General features: G+C 46.8%; 1 long non-coding RNA gene across 2 annotated transcripts; it reads right to left on the bottom strand.

Moving 5' to 3' along the window:
- Window positions 1-20383: 20383 nt before the first annotated feature.
- LOC125509436 (uncharacterized) lies at window positions 20384-22067 on the bottom strand. Of its 2 annotated transcripts, none has more exons than XR_015604815.1 (3): window positions 21718-22067; window positions 20611-20721; window positions 20384-20514 (listed from the first exon to the last, which is right to left on the bottom strand). It is a non-coding gene; the product is annotated as an uncharacterized LOC125509436 (long non-coding RNA). The 2 variants fall into 2 exon arrangements; XR_015604814.1 differs by having other exon boundaries at window positions 20503-20541.
- Between the last annotated feature and the right edge of the window lie 1617 nt (window positions 22068-23684).

Below are 23684 nucleotides of genomic sequence, written 5' to 3'. Positions count from 1 at the left end.
CGATCAGTAAAACGGACCAAAGGGGTTAAGCTAAGATTCGAATACGACCATATAGCCCCCAGTGGCTTTGGCGTTGCGCCGATCAAGAGGGTACCGACAGCTGCGTTCTCTTTGGTTTGAATACGACCTATGTTTGAACAGGAAGCCCCCAAATGACCTTGAGAGGTTTTTAACGACCCTGATTCGAATATGATCCAAGTCGGACCCAAATGGGGTTAAGCTATGATTCGGATACGATCAAGAAGCCCCCTAGTGAGTTTGGCTTTGAGCCGATCAAGAGGGTTACGACAGCTATGTTCTCTTTGGTTCAAATACGACCTATGTTTGAACAGGAAGCCCCCAAATGACCTTGAGGTTTATAGCTAGATTCGAATATGATCATGAGCCGAACCAAAAGGTTTAAGCTAGATTCGAATACGATCAGCCCCCTTTTGGTCATTTTAAATAATGAAAATAATAAAAATATATGATCGTTGAAAGGGAAAAGGACAGAGGTCCTGCTTTATTGCTTATCATAATATATACAACGTCAAAGTATGTACATGACGAGAGCCGGTGGCTTAAGTATAGTATGGCCGAAGCTGAGCAATGTTCCACGGCCGGTGGGTCTCCTCCTCCGACTTACGTGAGTCTATTTGCTCTCGAACGTCAATGAGGTAATATGACCCATTGTTTAAGTTCTTGCTGACCACAAAGGGTCCTTCCCAAGGCGGGGATAGCTTGTGTGCATCAGACAGATCTTGGATGAGCCGGAGCACCATGTCACCTTCTTGAAAGGTTCTGGACTTAAACTGGTGGCTGTGATAACGGCGCAGGTCCTGTTGATAAATTGTTGATCGAGCCGCTGCCAAATCTCTCTCCTCATCTAACAACTCAAGTGCATCCTGTCAGGCTTGTTCATTATCAGCTTCAATGTAAGCTGCCACGCGAGGCGAGTCATGACAAATGTCAGTAGGCAGCACTGCTTCTGCTCCATAAACCATGAAGAAAGGTGTATAACCTATAGACCTGTTAGGAGTGGTATTAATAATCCACAGCACCGGGGGTAATTCCTCTACCCAACAACCCGGCGTCCGTTGTAAGGGAACCATAAGCCGGGGCTTGAGACCTTTTAGGATTTCCTGATTTGCTCTCTCAGCTTGACCATTGGACTGGGGGTGAGCTACTGACGAAACATCAAGCCGGATATGCTCATGTTGACAAAACTCCTCCATAGCACCTTTGGACAGATTAGTGCCATTGTCAGTTATAATGTTGTGTGGAAAACCAAATCGAAAAATCACCTTTTTCATGAACTGAACTGCCGTGGCTGCATCACACTTGCTCACTGGCTCTGCATCAACCCATTTCGTGAATTTATCAACTGCCACCAAATGATGTGTCTTTTTATCCCTAGATCTTTTGAAGATCCAACCATATCAAGCCCCCAAACCGCAAACGGCCAAGTGATTGGAATCATCCGCAGTTCTTGAGCCGGTACGTGTGCTCGTCGTGCAGACTTTTGACATCCATCGCACCTACTGACCAGATCATATGCATCAGCATGAGCCATTAACCAGTAAAAGCCATGACGAAAAGCTTTGGCCACTAGAGATTTTGAGCCGGCATGATGGCCAAAATCTCCCTCATGGATCTCATGAAGAATCTCTTGACCTTCTTCAGGAGAGACACATCGCTGAAACGCCCTAATGACACTACGATGATATAATTCACCATTAGAAATTGTCATTGACTTAGACCACTGGGTTATCTTTCTTGCCAAGGTCTCATCCTCTGGCAACTCGCCCCGGGTCATGTAAGCCAAATATGGCACTGTCCAATCTGGAATGACATGAAGAGCCACCACCAACTGGGCCTCTGGGTCAGGAACGGCCAAGTCTTCCTTTGTAGGCAACTTGACAGAAGGGTTATGTAAAACATCTAAAAAGGTGTTAGGTGGCACCGGCTTACACTGAGATCCCAACCGGCTTAAGGCATCCGCCGCTTCGTTCTTTCTGCGATCAATGTGTTCCACCTGATACCCCTTGAAGTGTCCAGCCACAGCATCCACCTCTCGACGATAAGCCGCCATGAGAGGGTCCTTGGAATCCCACTTGCCTGACACCTGCCGAGCCACCAAATCTGAGTCGCCAAGGCATCGTACCCGGCTCAGACTCATCTCTTTAGCCATTCGAAGACCATGGAGCAAGGCTTCATATTCTGCTGCGTTGTTAGTACAAGGAAACATCAATCGCAACACATAACAAAACTTGTCACCTCAAGGAGAAGTTAAAACAACTCCAGCCCCCGAGCCTTCCAACTGTCTGGACCCATCAAAATGAATCGTCCAATATGTGTTGTCTGGCTTTTCTTTAGGTGTCTGTGACTCTGTTCAATCGATAATGAAATCGACCAGCGCTTGAGATTTGATCGCAGTACGTGGCACATACTTTAAACCATGAGACCCAAGTTCAATGGCCCACTTGGCGACTCGTCTTGTGGCTTCTCTATTTTGAATAATATCTCCTAACAGAGCGGAGCTAACCACAGTGATAGGGTGACCCTGAAAGTAATGCTTGAGCTTCCGGCTTGCCATGAATACCCCATAAACAAGCTTCTGCCAATGTGGGTACCTTTGCTTAGATTCAATGAGCACCTCACTGACATAGTAAACCGACCACTAAACCGGATGTTCCTTGCCAATTTCCTTGCGCTCCACCACAATAGCCACACTGACAGCACGTGAGTTAGTAGCCACATATAACAACAATGGCTCCTTCTCAACAGGAGCATCAAGAACTGGCGGCTCAGCGAGCTATCTCTTCAGATCCTCAAAGGCAGAGTTGGCAGCGTCACTCCAGACAAAGTCATCTGCTTTTTTCATCATTTGATACAATGGCATAGCCTTCTCACCCAACCGGCTTATAAACCGTCTTAAAGCTGCAACACGGCCCGCCAGCCGCTGAACGTCATCGATGCACGCCGGTTTAGCCAAAGATGTGATTGCCTTAATTTTCTCCGGGTTAGCCTCAATGTCTCTGTTAGACACCAAAAAACCTAAGAGCTTGCCAGTTGGGACTCCAAAAACACACTTGGCCGGGTTAAGCATCATCCGGTAGACCCGGAGGTTATCAAAGGTTTCCTTCAGATCAGCTACCAAGGTTTCCTTCTCTCTAGATTTCACCACTATGTCATCCACATAAGCATGAACATTATGTCCAATCTATTTATGAAGGCAATTCTGTACACACCGTTGATAAGTCGCATGGGCACTCTTAAGCCCAAAAGGCATAGACACATAGCAGAAGGCTCCAAATGGAGTGATGAAAGTTGTCTTCTCCTGGTCCTTAACTGCCATCTTGATCTGATGATAACCAGAGTAAGCATCCAAAAAACTCAAATGCTCACAACCCGCCGTAGCATCAATGATTTGATCAATACGAGGAAGAGCAAAAGGGTCAGCCAGACAAGCTTTGTTCAAATCTGTGTAATCCACACACATGCGCCAAATGCCGTTCTTTTTAAGCACAAGCACCGGGTTAACCAACCACTCTGGGTGAAAAACTTGAACAATGAACCCGGCCGCCAAGAGCCGGGCCACCTCTTCTCCGATAGCCTTGCGCCTTTCCTCGTTAAATCGCCAAAGAAATTGCCGGACCGGCTTAAACTTTGGATCAATATTGAGAGTGTGCTCGGCGAGTTCTCTTGGTACACCCGGCATGTCAGAAGGCTTCCATGCAAAGATGTCCCGGTTCTCACGGATGAACTCGATGAGCGCGCTTTCCTATTTTGGATCCAAGTTAGCACTGATAATGAACTGTTTGGATGAGTCGCCAGGCACAAAATCAATCATCTTGGTGTCATCAGCTGATTTGAATTTCAACACAGGTTCATGCTCCGTAGTTAGCTTCTTCAAAGACGTCATGTCTGCCGGTTCAACATTATCTTTATAAAACTTTAATTTCTCTGTTGCACAAACAGACTCAGCATAAGCAGCATCACCTTCTTCACATTCCAGGGCTATTTTCCAGCTTCCATGTACTATGATGGTGCCTTTATAACCCGACATCTTGAGCTGCAGATACACATAACACAGCCGACCCATGAACTTGGCATAAGCCGGCCGTCCAAACAGGGCATAATATGGGCTTTTGATCTTAACCACTTCAAAAGTTAACTTCTCAGCCCTAGAATCATATTCATCCCCAAAGGCTACTTCCAGCTCAATCTTACCAACTGGGTATGCCGACTTACCAGGTAAAACACCATGAAAAACAGTGTTGGATTTTTTAAGACTCTTGTCAGTCAACCCCATGCGACAAAACGTCTCATAATAGAGGATGTTGATGCTACTGCCTCCGTCCATGAGCACCTTAGTAAACTTATATCCACCAACCTGAGGCGCCACTACCAAAGCCAAGTGACCCGGATTATCAACCCGGGGAGGGTGATCCTCCCTACTCCACACAATAGGCTGTTCTGACCATCTCAAATAACATGGAACCGCCGGCTCAACAGCGTTTATAGCCCTCTTGTGAAGTTTTTGGTCCCTCTTGCACAAACTAGTGGTAAATATGTGGTACTACCCACTGTTCAGCTGTTTGGGTTACTCTGATACCCGGATTGCTGCTGCTGTTGCTGCTGATTACTTTGGCCGGATTGCTGATTATAACCACCCTGGTTACCCGGATGGCCCTGGCCGTGAAAACCGCCTCCGCCTGAGCCGGCACTCGGGCCATGAAAGTCGCCACCACCTGAACCGCCGTCAGGTCCGTGGTTACCATCGAACATGTTGGAATTTTTAAACGCCTTCATGATCATACAGTCCTTCCACAGATGGGTAGCTGGCTTCTCCCGGGTGCCGTGTCTCGGACAGGGTTCATTCAGTAGTTGCTCAAGGGTGGGACCTGACCCGCCTGACCGAGGAGGTGGCCTCCCCTTGCGCCGTTGGTTGTTGCCCTGTGTACTAGTGTTAGCCACAAACTCGTCAGCCTTACGTTTATTACCTCCTTGATTCGCCGGGTTATGCTGGTGACCCTTGCCATTGACGTTCTTTTTTCCCTTCCCTGCCTTCTCTTCATCAAACGCGGGATCCTTGGTACTATCTGAATCAGCATATTTGACCAGAGACACCATCAGCTGGCCCATGTCATGACAATCACGCCTGAGCCGCCCCAGCTTCTGCTTCAGAGGTTCAAAACGGCAATTTTTCTCCAACATTAAGACCGCAGAGCCGGCATCCATCTTATCAGATGAATGTATTATCCCCTTGACCCGGCGCACCCAATGGGTCATGGACTCACCTTCCTCTTGCTTACAGTTAGTCAGGTCCACGATTGACATAGGTTGCTTACATGTGTCCTTGAAGTTCTGAATGAACCGGGCTTTTAACTCCGCCCATGACCCGATGGAGTTGGGTGACAACCCTTTCAACCAAGTGCGAGCTGTTCCATCCAACATCATAGTGAAATAATTATCCATTGCTGCATCGCTGACCTCCAATAGCTCCATCGCCATCTCATAACTTTCAATCCATGCCCCAGGCTGCAAGTCGGCCGTGTAATTAGGCACCTTACGAGGCCCCTTAAAATCTTTTGGCAAGCACTCATTACGTAGAGCTGGCACCAGGCAAGGGACACCTCCTGTCCTTGTGGCCACTCCTGCCTCAACAGAGGTTGCTGGATAAACCGGAAAATCCTAATGGGCCGCCTGCTCAGCTGCCAGTTGAACCGCCCGCTCAGCCTCCTGACGGATCCTCTCCTGATCCACCAAGTTAAAGGCTCCATCCTGCACCAGGTCATGCCTGCGCGGTTGGTTACGGCGTTGGGCATTGCTTGACATAGCCGCTGAGTCCATATGCCTGCTATAGCTCGGGCTCCGGCTTGGGCGAGGGGTTGAATGGATTCTGTCTCGACTATAAGAGTACGCATCCTGCTGTGCCAGGGCTGTCTGACCCTTCGTGTTTTGATCGCCGTTGGAGAGTCGCCTTCCATTGGGAGAGCCGCCAGATGAGCTGACGCAGCAATTAAATTCTCCAAAGGGTTAGAGAAGTGACCCAGTGGTACTGGTGTGTAATGAGGCGGAGCAGTATTCACACGGGGTGGTTCCATGGCCCTCGACTGAACCGGCGCCCCCGTCCCGGGTGTTGTGATCCGGTTTGCCTCCGGTGGGTTGCTGGGACCGGCCCCAGGTGTGTGAAAAAGGTTCCTAGGATCGTAAGTCAGAGGCAGACGTGACTGAGTTTTCTCGTGTCTTCTCCTCATGACCTCGTTTGACGCGTTCAGATCCACCGAGAGCCGGAAAGTCTCCGCTTGAAGCTGCCGAGCACGAGCATCCAAAACCGCCCGCTCCGCAGCCATCCTGACATCTTCTGCTGCTAAATTTACCTTGGCTTGTGCCACCTCTTCGTGTAGTCGTGCCACCTCCGCGCCATGCTGAGCCTTATCTGCCGGCTCAACCACAACAGTCAACAGAGCCGCCATCTTATCCATGAGGTCCATTAGTACTTGAGCTAGGGGGCGCGCGGGGTCTCCTGACCCAGTTGCTGCCGACCCGGTGGTTATTGCTGCCACAACCGTAGAATTCTGCCCGGGTTGAGTGCCAGCCATGAAGACTCCGACTCGATTCGGCAGCTCAGAGGGGTCCGGAATACTGCTGCCATCGGAACAGCCCCCAAGCACGCCATCTTGTAGCTGATACAAAGAATATGTCTCGCCTGTGGACAATGCATCGTCAGAGCAGAAGGCCGTCTCACCACCGTCTATCGATCCTTCAGAAAATTCCCCTCCATGGATGCAACCCACGAAGGCCCGCTGCAGGGCGGGTTGAGCCCGGGCGGGTCTCGCGTGCTGAGCCGTCTCGATGAGGTTGGTGCAGATGTCCGTCTCAGGGCCTGACTCACCGATCCGGCCGATGAAGACATGGATTCCGCCGAAGGGGACCCGGTACCCATACTAAATCGAGCCAACGTCGGGGGCCCAGCCTTCGTCGTCGATGTAGAGCTTGCCGCGATGACTCTTGGTCATCCGGCCCACAACGTATCCCTTGAGCCCTTCGAAGTTGCCCTTCAAGAACTCAAATCCACCATGCGCTGGCCCCACGGTGGGCTCCAACTGTGGAATTGTCACAGCAGATGTCCTAGCGAAAGGACTTAGTCGTAGGGCCATCACAACTAGGAAGCTTAAAGGGATTAATCGGGACAAAGGACACTAAAGGTTTATACTGGTTCGGCCCCTTACGGTGAAGGTAAGGTCTAATCCAGTTGATGTTGTATTGCTAGGTTTCAATGACCAAGGAGTGAATCCGCTATCTTGGCTATCGATCTATTGTTTTCTTCCCCTAAACCGCCGCCGGGTCGTCCCCTTATATACACGGGTTGACGCCTGGCGGCCTACAGAGTCCCGGCCGGCTCATAAAACGTGTTCGGCTCAGTGAATTCTTTTATATGCCTTTCTTTACAAGTCTTTCTTTACATATGGCGTTTTACAATATTGGGCCTTAAGCCGCCTCTGGGCTTAGGCCTTCTACAATTCTTAATAAACTATCACCTTGAATATTACTGGGCTTCTCTTAACAATCTGCCATTAGGGTTGACCCGGCCCCTCCTGGGCGGGTCATACCTGAAAGTTATATTCCCAACAATGACCATTATGCAAGGTTGTCAGAATCGCGATTCTGTTGTACGATTCTACCACTATATGATCCAATCTAAACCCTCTGATTCTATGAGTTTAGTTCATAGAATCTATGTTTCTACGATCCTGATAGTTAAGATTCTATGATTTGCGATCCTACCATCAGAGCTCCGATCCGGTTCAAAATCACAATTCTGACAACCTTGCGTTATGTTGAGTTACGATCTAGTTGGTTTCCCTTCTAAACCACCCCTTCTTCAAGAATTCGTGTTGGATACCCCTGAACTGGTTGTTTAAGCTAAACTACAACTTGGAGAACTAGAAGATAAAAGCTTGATCTAACGTAGTTCATTCCAAAGGGATATCTTTGTGATTGTGTGTGTGTGTTGAAGAAAGATGATACCTTGATCGGTTGACCTTCATGATCAACTGTTGGATCTATTGTCTTACCCAAGCTTTGATTTGACTGTGGGTTATCGTCAAATCAAAATCAGAACCAAGGATTTTCCTAATATTGTCCTACTTGTGGTTGTTTCCTCGAGCATACGCCACTACATCCTTTGGTCTGACCAATGCTACCAGCTTGTTCACATAGTTGTGGAATTCCATCTTCACGGAACTCTCGACAAATTGTTGTTGAGCCCATCGGTAACATCTTTATCTTCTCCATGATTCATGATGAACACTAAAGCTAGTGTTGGAAACTTTTATAAACCTATTCGTGTCCGGTTCATGAAGTATATGTTTATGATGAAATAAGTGACTTCCTTTAAGTCCTTTAAGTTCACGTGCATTTGATACAAGTTGCGGCCATGAATTTGAGATAAGTTCATTTTTGTTTCCTCTGGGATTATCCCAAGTCAGTCATGCATGTGCAAAGTATTCTATGGTTTGGTAAATTGATCACCTCCATTCCATATGTATTCCCTAGCACACCAAGCCACTGATTGATTTGTTCAAGAAAAAGGTGTATGTTCTAAAGTGTTAATCCTTTAGACTTGCGCAAAGACTTTGATATCTTCAATGATGGTTCCCGATCAAAACTCGGTTTTGTCTTGTTGTAAGAATTCTATGTGGCCATGTTTGTCTTGGACAGTGTGTTCCCGTGTGACTTACAATCTAGATCATGCTTTGGAGCTTGCTTCCGTAGTTCAGTTCCTGAGAATCTCGCGAGATCATCTCATTGATTTGTGTTGCAAACTTTATTTTCGGTGATGCTGAGTCTGAAGTACCCTGCCACAAACCAGGTCTGAATCTTTGGCAGATATATATGATGGTTGGAACATTTCTCAAGAATTATAATATTGGCCTCACTAAAACCCGGTAAAGGTGATGTTGTGGCTAACACACCTAGCCGAAAGACTTATTATTTTAGTATATTGATTTAGCAATTGGGCCACTTCCCCATGAGGTTTTCGTATGACTTATTCTAGAAGTTGTTCCTTATGGATCATTTGTGTTTCCGAAGTCCGACCTTTACTTGATGATCATTTCGATGCTAGTCCAAAGCATGACTGTGGTATCTAGAACATTAAGGAGAATATTAGAAGTGGAGTGCTTAATGTCTCTCGGTCGATAATCTATATTTTGTTTCCTTGGCATAGCTAGGGTAAAATTTGAGAAGGTGTTATCTTCCTTTGCATCTAGGTCTTCCATTATTCGTCATGGTGGTATGAAGTTGTACCAAGATCTTTGGCATAGATGTTGGCAAAACCTAATGAATATGGAATGCTCAAGTTCTTTAAAGCATGCTCAAACACTAGGTTATACGTTCGGTATCGATTGGAATGTGCCTTCCATTCCCGGGTTGTTCTATAACCATAGTTTCCTTTCCAATCTGAGTATGCCAACCTTTTGAATTCCATTGAAGTTCGTTTGTAAATTTTCCTCAGTCTAGTACAAAAAGTAATTTTCTTGCCTGGCTAGGAAATATTTCTACGAGTCACCTCTCCTAAGGTGCCTTGCTAATGTATCAAGGGCAACCCATTCGTTACCTACCAATTGAACCTTCGTCATATGTTTCTTTCCATCGCTCCTAATGTGTGTTTTATGTCTCAGCTCAAAAGATATTCCTACGTTCTCATTCCATGAGTTGATCGTGAGTTTCTCGATCTTCAGGAAGATCGATTCCTGTAGACTTTCCCTTTCTTTTTGTCATTGTGTTGGATGAAGTTCTCAAAGCAAAGACGTCAAGGTCAAGATGATGCAATGAATTATCGTCTTCAAGAAGTGCAATTGGATCAAGAAGATTGTGTCAGATCCGCATTCCTTCTTCCCTCTTACCTTGCGTCTTGAATCTCGGGATGAGATTCACGCCTGGGAGAGGCCTGTCAACCACGATTGCCCGTTCGTCAGACTCAAAATCAAGATGCAGAGAACGGCTAGAGATCTCAAAATTTGGAGTACATATCTCTTCAGCAAGGCAAAGATGCAGTTCCACATAGCAAACGAAGTCATACTGCAACTAGATATTGCTCAGGAAAACAGAGTTTTGACTGCAGCAGAATTCGGGCTCAGAAAAATGTCGAAGGCAAAAGTGTTGGGGCTTGCTGCGATTGAGAGGGTAAGGAAAAGGCAAGCCTCTAGGGTCACATGGCTCAGGGAAGGGGACGCAAGCACAAAAAAATTTCATGCAAAATGCAATGCCAGAAGAAGAAAGAACCATATCCACATGATCAGAATAAGGGAGGGAACGATCATAACTAAACATGCAGCAAAAACTGCAGAGATACACAAGCATTTCACAAAGGCTCTTGGCACAGCAAAGCAGCGGCAGCACACCCTGACCTGGGACGACCTACAAATCCCAAGAATCACGGCGCCAGGCTTGGATAACCCTTTCACCGAGGGTGAGGTTTGGGCCACGATCGTGGCGTCGCCGGCTGAAAAAGCCCCTGGGCCGTACGGTTTCACCGGCAAATTCTTCAGAGCAAGCTGGCACACCATAAAAGACGACATAATGGAGGTGTTCACAAAATTCTATCACCTTGCGGGAGACAATTTCCACGATGTCAACAAAGCTTTCATCACTCTGCTACCCAAGAAGGAGGTTGCGATGGAAATGACACACTTCAGGCCAATCAGTTTGATCAATTCAGTTTCCAAACTCATCGCCAAGGTTCTCTCTATGAGACTAGCAAAAGTATTCCCAAAGATCATATCACCGGCGCAATCAGCTTTCCAGAAGGGAAATGCATCCACGATAGCTTCCTATACGTTCAAAGCTGCATCAAGGCTCTCCATAGAAACAGAAAACCGGCACTGCTCTTCAAGCTACATATCACGAAAGCATTCGATTCAGTTTCCTGGGAGTACTTCTTAGGGCCAGTTCTTTTGAGCTGCGGCTTGTGCATAAGCTGCGGTGAAATTAAGCCCGTGAGAAGCTGCAGTGAGAATAAGCCCCTTGTGAATAAGCCATCCAGTTCTTTTTTGTTTCTGTTTGTTTAACTTATTTTCTGATAAACTAGTGAAAACTCCAATATATCTTGGAGCCATCGTTCTGTACGTGCATGGATTATTATTTGCATGGCCGCATGGGGCAGGTACGGCTTGTTGCCTTGTTCTGTTGGCTGAGCAGTGGCAGTTTTTCCGTAAATACAAGCAGCGAAAAGGGCAAGGATAAATACCGCTTCAATTTTTAAAGGGCTGCGCTCGGGAAGCTGCCCATCGCTGGCTTATCTCAAACGTGAAGGAGGGGGCTGTCGCTGGAAATTAAGCTAATGGCACCTAAACGAGTTCTTTTTGGCTTGAGCCTAATTTCCGCCATAAGCCTCCCATAAGCTTGAAAAGAACCGAGCCTTAGAACTACTGCAGCACATGGGCTTTAGCGCCTGCTGGAGAGATTGGATCACGCTTCTGCTATCCACGGCCTCGTCCTCCTGCCTGCTTAACGGCGATAACGGGCCCCCGATCCTGCATCGACAAGGCTTTAGGCAGGGAGACCCCCTGTCTCCACTGCTTTTTATTCTGGCGATCGACCCTCTTCACCGGCTGCTGGCAGCAGCGACAGAACAGGGTATTTTAGCGCCTCTCCCAGGTAGGGGTACGAGCATGAGAGTTAGCTTATACGACGACGACACTGTCATCTTCACCAACCCTAGCAAAGTCGATGTGACAACGCTCCTGTCCATCCTCCATCTCTTCGGAGAAGCAACGAGCTTGCGACTTAACCAGGCAAAATCCTCAGTAGCCCCAATTAGATGCGACGACCTAAACCTCGACGATATACTCCAAGTTTTTGACAGAGTTGTAGTCAGCTTCCCGATAACTATTTAGGTCTCCCAATCTCCACGGGTAGAATTAGGATAGTGCAGCTACAATTCATTCTTGATAGGATACGATCACGGCTCGCCGGCTGGAAAGGAAAGCTCATGACATGGCCGGGAGGAGGGTCCTGGTGCGCAGTGTGCTTTCGGCAATGCCCACCTTCGCCATGACTGTTCTTCGACTGCCAAAGAAGCTCATCAAGGAAATAGACAAGGCGAGGCGCAGATTTCTTTGGGCGCGGGAGGAAGAGCTATCGGGAGGGAAGTGTAAAGTCAACTGGAAAACGGTATGCGCACCGACTGACAAAGGAGGGCTGGGGATTCAAGACCTCCAGCACTTTGGCAGAGCGCTACGGCTTCGGTGGCTGTGGATGTCCTGGAAAAATCCAGACAGGCCATGGAAGGATTTTCCCTCACCCTGCGGCGAAGAAGACAAGCAGCTTTTTGCTCTGACCACCAGGGTTACGATCGGCGATGGGAAAACAACCACTTTTTGGTCATGTAACTGGTTGGGCAGCAGGCCTCTTTGCACAGCCTTCCCTGCTTTGTTCAGGCACTCGAGAAAAAAGACGCGGACAGTGGCGGAGGCCCTCAGAAACGATCAGTGGATCAGGGACCTACAGCATGGAAACTGGGAACACATAGTCATCGAGGTAGTCTATCTTGCAAGAATGATCAGAGAACAAGGGCAAGCCTTGGTACAACAGTAGCAGGACATGATCAGGTGGACAGAAAGTAGCAACGGCATCTACTCCACCAGTGCAGCGTACAAGACCCAGTTCAACGGCATCCCCTCCACAGACATGAAGAACACAATATGGAAAGCATGGGCCCCTGCAAAGATAAAGATATTCTCATGGTTGCTACACTTGGACCGACTCTAGTGCAACGATAGGCTTCGGCGATGTGGATGGCCAAACTCTTATTTCTGCCACCTCTGCAGAAGAAACTTGGAGACATCTGTCCACCTCTTCTGGAACTGCCATATCTCCAGGGCAGTGTGGAGTGAAGTGGCAACGTGGAAGGGGTGTGCTTCTCTAGCCCCGCAGCAAGGAGAACAGTCTTCTACAGCTTAGTACGTACCATAATCATGGCGACAACCTGGGAGCTCTGGAACGCGAGAAACAATAGCGTTTTCAGAGCGAAGGATGTGCAGGCAACAACAATCACCGGGGCGATCAGAGAAAACATAGAACAATGGCGGCTTGCTAGAGCTAAAGCCATAGAGCCCCCATTCGGGGATCCAGGCGCGAGATAGGAATCAAAATCAAACAGGCCGTGGGGGTGCAAAGACACCCCCATGTTAGTCTTTTATTTTCTTCACTTCCTTTTGTTATGTCCTTTTGATCATCCTTTGATCAAACATTGTATTCTTCACTCCTCTACTAAATCAATCGAAGCCAGCCAAGCTGGATCTTTCAAAAAAAAATCTTGTTTGGTTGGGGTGAGTCGTCACAACTCTAGAATATTTGCTTGTAAATAGTTTCGTTTAGATGTAATCATGTATCATGTTTAAATTTCAATTAACCTTGAAATGGGGATGATCAAACCCTAGCAGATAATTAATTAAACTAGATTCAAATTCAAATCTTTTCAATGAACCCAAAATGCTCTTAAAAAATGTCCATGATTTATGAAACAGGGTGAAAACCTCTATAAAAAATGGTGCGCACTTTTCAAGGATGTACTTGGGCTTTGAATTAAGTCACTAAGTTATTTGGATTGGGTTATAAATTGCTATAAATAATTTATAACTCCAGTAATTCTGAAATATTGTGGGGCTTTGGAATAATCATCTTAGTCCACATAATATTTTTCAGAAACAACATGACTGATGCTAATGACTTGTACACTTGATACCCGCAAAAGAAGAAAAGACTTGTACACCTAATGCTACACGTACAAACAGTTACAAGTTTTTATAAAAAAGTTAATTTGATTGGTCAATAGGTGGCGAGACGGCCCATCCCCCTGAAAATCAGGGGGGACAAATTTATGATTGGTTAGTGGATGAAAAAAATTCTAGTCAGCATGTAATTGCGTGTAACTCTTTGTATGTTTAGCATTATTAGTATACAGATAGCTACTGGGGCAGTGGCAGTGCCTGGGGCCGTTCCCGTTGGTTGGTTTCCATCCACCTGGAAAAGAAACGGAACAGAACGTAGGTTAGAGTAGTAGTGGCTGCGCGGCTTGGGGTCCCGCGAGTAACGTACGTGCCGCGCGCGTGGGTGAGTGGCGACGGTGGCCGGTGCGGGCGCAGGGAGGGAAAAGAAGCGCCCTGAGCACTTTTTCCGGCTCCGCGGCCTCCGGGTGCGCGGGGGTTGTTGGACGCCGATGCAGGCCAGTGGTCTCCGGCAACCACATTGATTTACGCCGCCCAAAACAAAAGCTTCGTATCATGTCCTTTTCCCCGGCAACCTCACTTGCACTGTGATGCGACAGGAAGAAAGGCAGGAGATGGCAGCGTAGGCGTTAGGAAAACAGTAGTAAAACACAAGGCATTTTAATCGCAACAACCGCGTCAAACAAGATGTTAGATATATAGTATATGAAACACATGCATGCACGAGGGAAGGCAAGAAATGGCATCGTTTTCGGCCGATGAAGCTCAGCGATCACCACGTAGTAGCACTTCCTCTCGAAGATTCGGCGACGGCAAGTGGGCATGGCGCCGTGTGCACACCATCTCGGAGCCGACTAATGGAGGCAGCTTCGGGGCCCGCCGCCGCGCGAGGCCATGCCCGTTGGCTCCCGCCGGGAAAAAGGAAGTGGAACGCCCGGTCGGCGTTGGCCGCGCAACGGTGGCCCGACCCGAAAAAGGCCACTGCGCCGCCCCGCTCCGGCGCCGGGTGCGCGGGGGTTGTTGGACGTCGCGTCGCCGTGTGCGTGCGTGTGGGGCGGTGGGCGCGCGCGCGCGTGCGGCCGCACCTCATTCCATCGCGGACGAGTGCGCGCCCGGTCCCGCCCATTCGATCCGCTCCATCCACCTGTCCCGTGATCCCGTCCGGTCGACCCCCCGCTCGAACACTCTCGATCGATCGTCTTCCTCCCGCGTGCGCTGCTCACGCGCCCGTCACACGCAGCACGTCCTCGGTGCAAACCGGTAAAGACCGGCCACCGGCGACCGGCGGTTCCTACCTAGTATGCGTCGAGAGTAAGTATAGAAGGTGGCGCGACGAATGTGGCTACGAGGCGGCAGGTAGATGGCACATCATCGATCAGGGCTTGTCGGATCACGGTCTACCAGGTCGCAGCTGAAAAGTGGTCTAGCTAGCTCATTCATGCCCGCTGTACACGCAATGACGCGAGTCAATCGAGGACTCTTGTTGTTGCCCCGCTCATAGGTCATAGCCAAACCAACAAGATTTGGGAACCACACTATGCCACCATGCATGCATAGACCGGACTGCCGAGCTAGCCTAGAGAATCCACCGGGTTACCTTTTTTTCTCCAATAAAGGGCATTCCATACATTACGGAACAAGATGTTTGCAACCATCTAAAAGAAGCTAAAATAATATTTCAAAAAAAAAGAGAGGCTAGAAACTAACAGGTGATGCGATCTGTTGCCACTCCTAGCAGCTACCTGTGCAAGCATGTAAGCAACTCTGCTGGCTCCTCGAGAAGTATGCTAGAGCTTGACATCTTCTAGTCTCTCAGATATATTCCGCACATCTTTGTAGTGGAAACAAGATAGAGACTGATCATCCCCTCTTTCTTGCAGACTTCGATGTCACATAGATTACCAGACTCGACAACTAGAGCCATGGCCGCTCGCTCAGCGTACAGCTTGATCCCTTCAGCAAGTGCATAGCTCTCGGCCTCTTCTGGATCGTGGCTTCTACCTTCAGGATTTGCCGTCATGAGGACTTCTCCTTAATCCTTTAAAGCATGGTTAATAATATAGCTAGCGGCCGGTTATATGAAATTATCATGTCACTTATAGCCAACCTAATAACACACCCATACAATAGTTAGTCATACTAGTAATATCATTAATTTATGACCTACATCTTTCTCTCACAAAGATCGTCGGGTCTCGTGCTACAGCCTGCTGTAAGCTTTATAGTCCGCTTCTTTTTCCTCTCCTCTTCTATCTTTTTTAACTAGACACAAATCTAGCGTGTCATCTCTTATAGTCCATCTACCTCACTCTATTGTACTTGCTCTTACAGTTTCTGACCACAAACCCGATCGTTGAATTCTTTGTTTTTTTTAGAAAAGGAGGATGACCCCCGGCCTCTGCATCTGGGCGATGCATATGGCCACTTTATTATTATTCTCACAAGACCTTACAAAGCCATACAACAGTAAGACTAAAGTCACCGTCTAAGCAACAGCTGTCGCTACACCTATCCAATTGATGAAGGGGCGCAGATAGTCTGGGCCTAATACCAAACAGACATTGCAACCAAATCTAAACATCTAAGACATGAGGTCCCAACCAGGACGCCTACCGGATATGGGGCACCTACCAGTCTGGCGCACTCCTCAACCAGGACGCCTGCCGGGTATGAGGTCGCCGCAGCCACGTGTCATCAATCCATCTTCAGAGCTGTAATGTTGCATGAACCGTGCCAGGTCTCTCTGCCATCGACGCCACCACGACGCCAGACAGTGCCACCATCCTGCGCTCGTCCATCATCACACGCCCACCGGCGAGACCCCCACTGCTCCATGCCGCTGAGACCCGCCGTTGTCGACGTGCCAAATGCCACGCCGCTCCTCCGACGCGAACACCAAAAACAGGAAACGCCCTAAAGATACAAGGGGCACTCTGCACAGCAGGAAAGCCGCCGCGAGCAGCTGCAGCAGAGAGCCAGCCGATGGCCAAAGCCCCCACCTTCAACAACCCACACCCGAATCCTAACTCCCCAGGCAACGCCTCCAAGGAGGGGATGACGCCCATGGCGCAACCGCTGCCCAATCCAGGCTGGATTTTGGGTTTTCACCCGGGAGAGGACCGGAGGTGGCAAGAATAGGGACCACGACACCGCCTTCAGGAAGGATGCGTCGCCCGAAGCCGACGTCGCTGTCGAGCCGAACCAGCCGGCCTAGGGTTTCCCCCGGTCCCAATCTGCACCACCATCCCCAGAAGCACCGGATCCAGCAGCAGCCGCCGGCATTCAGCGCAAAGGGGAAGGAGCGGGAACGAGGGAGCAGCAGGCCTCCAGATCTGGCGAGGACGAAGGCCCCCGAACTGCCGCCACCAAGCGCCGACGCCCCACCACCCGAGCGGTTGAGGACGCCGGGCAGAGTCCCCGCGCACAACGTCCAAGGCGCGAATGGCAGCGCCGCACCAGCAGGGGTCGCCACCCCGTGGATCCGGATCTCCGCGAAAGGGACAACGAAGGCCTCGCCGCCACCGTCACTGGTGGCCGCACGGGCTTGCCCGACGCCCTCCTCGGGTAGCGGCGAGGAGGAGTAGAGGAGATGTAGGTGATGGCGCTCGAAACCCTATTCGCCGCCCGAGTCGCCCGAGCGGGCGACGCGGGGGGCGGGGGAGCGGGCGTACGATATCACGTATGTACGTGAAGCAAAGCTTGCGTAGGCATTTAGCTTGGCCCACCCCTCTGATGGAAGGCACCAGTTTGTCTATACTTTGTGTCGTTTTTCTACCAGCTTGAGGTGCATATTTCAGGGCAAAAGCTCTTTTCCCTTCCCATTATCCACTACTTTCTCCGGAATACCCCAAAGCAATAGATGAAGGTTGATCAGATAACTCACACAAGCATCAATACTTTCCTTCCCGTCACCATTATTCGCGCAAAGCGAGAAGATAAGTAATATGCGTGCTTGCATATCCGGTTCCACGTGGTTCATGAGCTGAAACAACTCCATCGGGGTTTACTTTCTTGTCGTTAGTTAGATGAGATGGCAATTGGTTGTACGATTAACCAACAAAATTGTGTGTCTGGTTTTCATATGACAGATCTCCATTAATTGCGATTTAATTCTGAATACTATAACCTGAAATTTTGCTTCTTACCAACTCCATAATTTTGTAGTATTTCACCTTCTCATATGACATGTTTCCCTTGTAAAAGGAAAATTAATCATACTGCCACTACTGATATGGTTCGCGTGTGAGTAAATAGATGTACTCCTCAAATTACAATTGTTTTCAAGTACTACTAAGCATCTTGATTTCATGGTACATGAATTTTGTTTCTTTTAAAGAAGCATCCATATGCTTCGGCCACACAGATTTCTGGTTTCCTGTCCAAAATCATGCAATTGGACCTCGCATACAAAATTCCAAAATCCATATACTCAGGGAGTGGCGTCGGGCACGGACTTCTCTCAGAGTTTGAATTTGGCCGGGTTTCACAGGTAGGAAGAACGCCAAAGTCACGATCACATCGGGCTCAAGAAACTGAATGCAACCAAGGAAAATGTCGTGATCTCCGTGGACAGGAAAACATCTAGGCCAGGATCCTGATTGCTATCCGGACAAATGGTGATGTCCCCATAGTTCAGTGCTGCAATTGCTAAATGCAATGTCGTAGAGACTGTTAACACATTATTTTAAGACCAATTGCATATTCTTTTAACTCAGCCGTGTGTGCTTAGTTTGTGCAAGACAACAAAGTGAGTTTCCAAGATACCCTACTTATCAAATGAATTGCCAGACAAAAAGAACTACACAAGCGAATTGGGCATCTAGAGAAGATCAATGTGTGCTTCTCTGAGAACTCGTTCAAAGGCACGCATTACAGGTACTGAAATTTACTCTAATGAAATCCTGTCCACAGAAATGTACATTGTTGCTACGCTGTAGCCACTTGAAATTCCAAATTCTCAAGCTCGAATCATGTCAGCATAGCAGCCGAAGCAAACTTCCCAGGTACAGACAGACAGATAGATAGATAGGTAGATAGCCAAGTACCATAGAAGAAAAATCTGCAGCCGAGAGATTGGAGCCAAGCTACTGGAATCTCTCATAACCCACTACGAAATCAAGACAACTCTTCCAACATAAACCAATCATCACTTCTAAGATGAGAAGGCACATGACACCTTTTAACAGTGAAGTTAATTCTGACCAGCCTACTCATTGCTACCTAGGCGTTGGTCGATGAAACCGGACACCAGTAAACTCTAGGAAGTAACCACAACGCTGGAGACTCACTGACTGAATTTACGTCTTCATTGTTGAAGCAGGAGATTATTATTGTTTGGAGTGAACCCAAACAGAGATATTTGGTCCTACTTCCCGAATCTGGACTGGAAACTCAACAGGGTGACACAAGAACAACCAACTCTCTGTGTTGTAATTTTAACATGTCAACACCATAAACCAACTAGCTACAAGTATTGTATGAGTAGATAGTGATCAACTAACCATTTTATTCAACCAAATCCCTAAGGAAAAGTGGAAGAAGGAAAAAAGATAAGCTTGTATACCTTACAAGGTTTATTGAATCAGGTGCCTATTATGCAAAACACTAGACTAGACCGACTCCAACTTTTGAAATAGCCTAGCACAGCCTGTAGCAAAAAGTGACTCGTTGAAGATAATAGTGACATCAAGTTTCGGAGTTTTGCCAATGGTTCTTTCCGCACCAACAAATACCATATATAGGATAATTATTAGGTCTTAGGGTAAGTTTGGTTTGAGCCCTGGGTTGACCCACCAAATATTTGGCTAGCCAAATTTTGGTCAAGGTTTTGTGTGCCAATGAGCTGGGCAATATTAGCAGAAAAAATGAACTAGCGTGGTATGAAGCCATTGGCATGCCAAAAAGTTAACAACCATCCAAACCATGACCAAAGTTTTGGTCACAGCCAAAAAAATTGATAAGGTACATGTTGGCTACAAATCAAACATACCCTAAGTTCTAATTATCCTCTTTCACATGACCATCCACATATGTTGCATTTGAGTCGTCACCTTATTCATCATACGTATTCCATGCAGTTTCTTGTAAAACTACACCAGCAACAGAACCATTGTGTTTCACATCCCCTTTTTTACCTGCACCAGAAAAATAGCATCATGTTTCAGTCCTAATTGCACTTGAAACTCTACCAACTGGTTCAGAGAGTGTGTTTAGAAGTTACAAGATAACATGATTTGTTTTTCTGTATGTAGGATCTATCTGCATGCATACTATGTTTATCGGCTTTATTGATACTGATGTCTTCCCAAAGCAGCTATTTCGTTTGTCTCGAAGACCTCGGAGTGATGACTAATCTAACACTGAAAACAACGGTGTCATGCTCTAAATCAAGTTTCAGATGAGTCCATGTTTGCCTTTTAACTTGAAGAAAACTTCATTTGTTTAAAATAGTGTATCAGATAAGACCTGTTAATCTGGGTCAATCTGGGTAGGAAGGATTTACTTAACTAATACATGGGTAAAAGTTAGTGAAAAGAAATTATTCTGATTTGGGAGCAAGAAGTGGAAGATCATACAGCAGGATGGCCATTGGAGGTAGTGGTGGGGCTGAGAGAACATGAGGATCGGAAGGCATCGATGTGAGCCTGGCACTTGACACGATCACCCTTGTTCTCCTGCAGGCACTTGCGCAGCGCCTCCACGTCGCATGCTGCAGCCGCCTTCTTCTCGCCTTCCCCTCTGACACCTCCACTGCTTGTTCTGTCCATCGCTGCCAGAGCCGCCGCTACTCAACCTTGAAGCACGGGTCAAAAGGAACAGTCTGTACCCATCATGTAATAATCAAAAGGTAAACACAATTATGTAAATGTGGAATGTAATTTTGGCATACTTAAGATTCAAGTTGCTCCTCTTGAAACAAAGAAGTTGTCCTATTTCTTTTCTAAGAGAGGTTTCAGGTCTCTTCAGTAACCAACGTGCATCTGCCCTTAAACTATGGTACCTGATGGAGCAAACAATCAGGAATGAAGATGCACTAATATCTGACCCTATGATCAAGAATCTGACAAATAAGCACAGAAAATAGATGGTTGCCACACCAACATATGCCATTTTATCTGCTAATCCACTAGTTTGTACTACTCTTTATGTTGAAATCTCATTTACTCCCAGCTTCTAAAAGTCCATTGTGTCTTAACATCAGTAAAGACTGAGGACACTTAAAATTTGATGAAAATCTTGATGTTAAGTTCTACCTCATCTCATGCAGGAAGATGTTAAAGATTAGACGAGCCTGGCAGTAGATTTTAACATTTACACACTTACAAAAGATGTAAGCACAAAGGAAGTTATGTTAGGCTTTCTAGAAAGTACGAGTAGCTTAATATGCATTGGTATGACGTACACTACTGTTAATAATTATTTGCAACTGTACATGTGTATCCAATTGAGATCATTGTCTAGAACAAACTCTAGCTACTATGCTTGTGAGCCATCTTCAGAAACATTACCATCAATCATAATCCCTAATAATTTGTTTTCCATTGCTTTGGGTAATTGCAAGCTACAAATTTAAGAAAATACTTTCTCACATTTAGTTTGCCCAACAGACACGATCCTCCGAGAAAATGTTAATTCTGTGTTTTATTGGTCGTTATAATCACCACCACCACTACTCTCCAACTATTCAGTATTCTACTGTATTATCTATCTTTAGCATGGTGAGGTACACAAGTGATCTTCATTGGATAAAGAAATTTCAGCTCGGAGACGTTTACTATCTAAATGCCTGCCTACAACTACGAAATGTGTGCAAGTAAAAAAAAATCATGGGAGCGATATGCCCCGCCGCCCCTCACCGTCCTGGTGAGGCATAGCTCCCCCCTCTGCCCGCGCCCCTCTAACCCAAAGCCTCTAAAGTCTAAACTGGTGGGATCCCTAGTCGCTTGGCGATGTGTGAGACTAAAAAGATCTCGTAGTACAAGGCTCGTCGTGTTACCTGAGTGGCTGAGTGGACGCCCAGCTCCGCCGCGCGCAGGTCACCTCACGGCGCCGGAAGGATGGCGAATTCGCCTTCAACGCGCCCGCACCTTCCTCGCCTTCCTCCTCCTTGGTCTCCGGTCGCCGCGGATGCTCTGACTCCGGCGTATCCCCCGCGCCCGCAAACGCCGACCTCTTACGAGTTCACGGAGAGAGAAATTTCGCCCGGAGTGGGGAAGAAGGAGCTCGACTGAGGTACCGTAGGCGGCTGCGGAGGAGGATTCCGGCTGGCGTGGGAGGAGGAGGCGATGCGATTTGGGGGTTTCTTTCCACTCCTCGGCGGTGCTCAAGATTTTTGTTTCACGGCAGGTACACTCGCTTGGGCTGTTGGTGGGTTCGGCTAGGAGGAGAATTGCGGCCCACTACTTCTACCGGACGCAAATGTACGCTCGCTTCACCTCAAAAAAAGAATTACGCTCGCTTGGGCTGGGCTCCAGGGAACCGGTCTAAATTGAAAGAAAGAAAGAAAAAAAGATGGGAGCTAGAACAGGGGAGCTCCTATAGGCCGCTCGCTGCGGCAAAGTGCTGGCACTTCGCACAGGAGCGGCTAGCGTGGGCCGGCCCATTTACAGTGGCACGCGGCGGCACGTTCCCGACATGAAAAATCGCAAAAAACGAAAATCACGCTAGCGCTGTAGCTCAAACACGAGACTTCGCACAAATTCGCTTGCCGTGCAAACCACTGCGACACAGACCATCTCATGTCCAATTGCAGTGCGACAGTTAAAGACGTAGACAACAGAGACTAAACTTAAACATTAATCCGCAAAAAATCCTACAGTCCATTTATTGGGTCGAATCAACGACCTCCTACAACTGAATTTTTCGAAATTATGAATATTTTCTTCAAAATAAAAACATTTTTCGAATTTTCGTACAATTTTTGTAAAACAGGAACATTTTAATGATGTGAACAAACTTGAAAAAGGGAACATTTCTTGAATTTGTGAACAAAAAATAAAAATGTTTACTTTTTAAAACTTCCAGAACATTTTTTGAATTTGTGAACAAAATTGAAAAACATGAACTATTATTGAATTTGTGAACAAATTAGGAAAGCTGGAACATTTTTTTCAATTCCCAAACATTTTTTGAATCTTGAGAACAAATTTGAAACAGAGAAATTTTTTGAAAAATCCTGAACAAATTTGGAAGCGCAAACAATTTTTTAAAGTACGAACATTTTTTGAATTTTGAGAACATATTTTGAAACGAAGAACAATTTTGAAAAATTCCGAACAAATTTGGAAACGCGAACATTTTTTGAATGTGTGAACAAAAAATTGAAATCCGGTCTGAATTTTGAAAGATTTGTACCTTTTTGTGTAACGAGAACAGATTTTGAATTTTTAGAACATTTTTTGGAAACACGAACAAACTTTAAATTTTTCGATTTAAAAAAAATGATAAGAAAAGAAAATAAATAAAAAAGAAAATCATAAATTTTTTGTAAAACCGCGAACAAGTTCTGAGAAAGAAAAATAAACTTGAAAAAGAAAATGAAACAAAAAACAAAAACGAAAAATATGAAAAAGAAACAGGAACAAAAAAAGAGAAATGAAAAAACAATAGAAAGCCGAAAAAGAACCAGAAGAAACGATACAGGCAAAAACCCGGTTCAGGGAACCTTCTAGAAAGTTCCCAAAACCGGTTGGACGCAATATGTATTAGTGGGCCGGCCCAGGTTTGTCGCTGGCTGCGCTGCCCTGTGCGGTAGCCCGACATTTTGCCGCAGCGAGCGGCGAATAGGGATTTCCCTAGAACAGCTTGAGAGTTTAATTTTGCTTATTTATAGCATGTTTACCACATGGCCCATGTGGTAAGCAACCTGAAAACAAACAATGTCAAGAAATATAGCATGTTTATTCCTGAAAACCTCTCTTGTTTGGCATTGCAGTCGTAGCTTTATTTTCTTGAAAGATGTTT

The sequence above is a fragment of the Triticum urartu genome, chromosome 5A (assembly GCF_056163025.1).
Source record: "Triticum urartu cultivar PI428250 chromosome 5A, HENAU_Tu73, whole genome shotgun sequence".
Lineage (NCBI taxonomy): Eukaryota > Viridiplantae > Streptophyta > Magnoliopsida > Poales > Poaceae > Triticum > Triticum urartu.
This window is presented reverse-complemented; position numbering and strand designations above follow the sequence as displayed.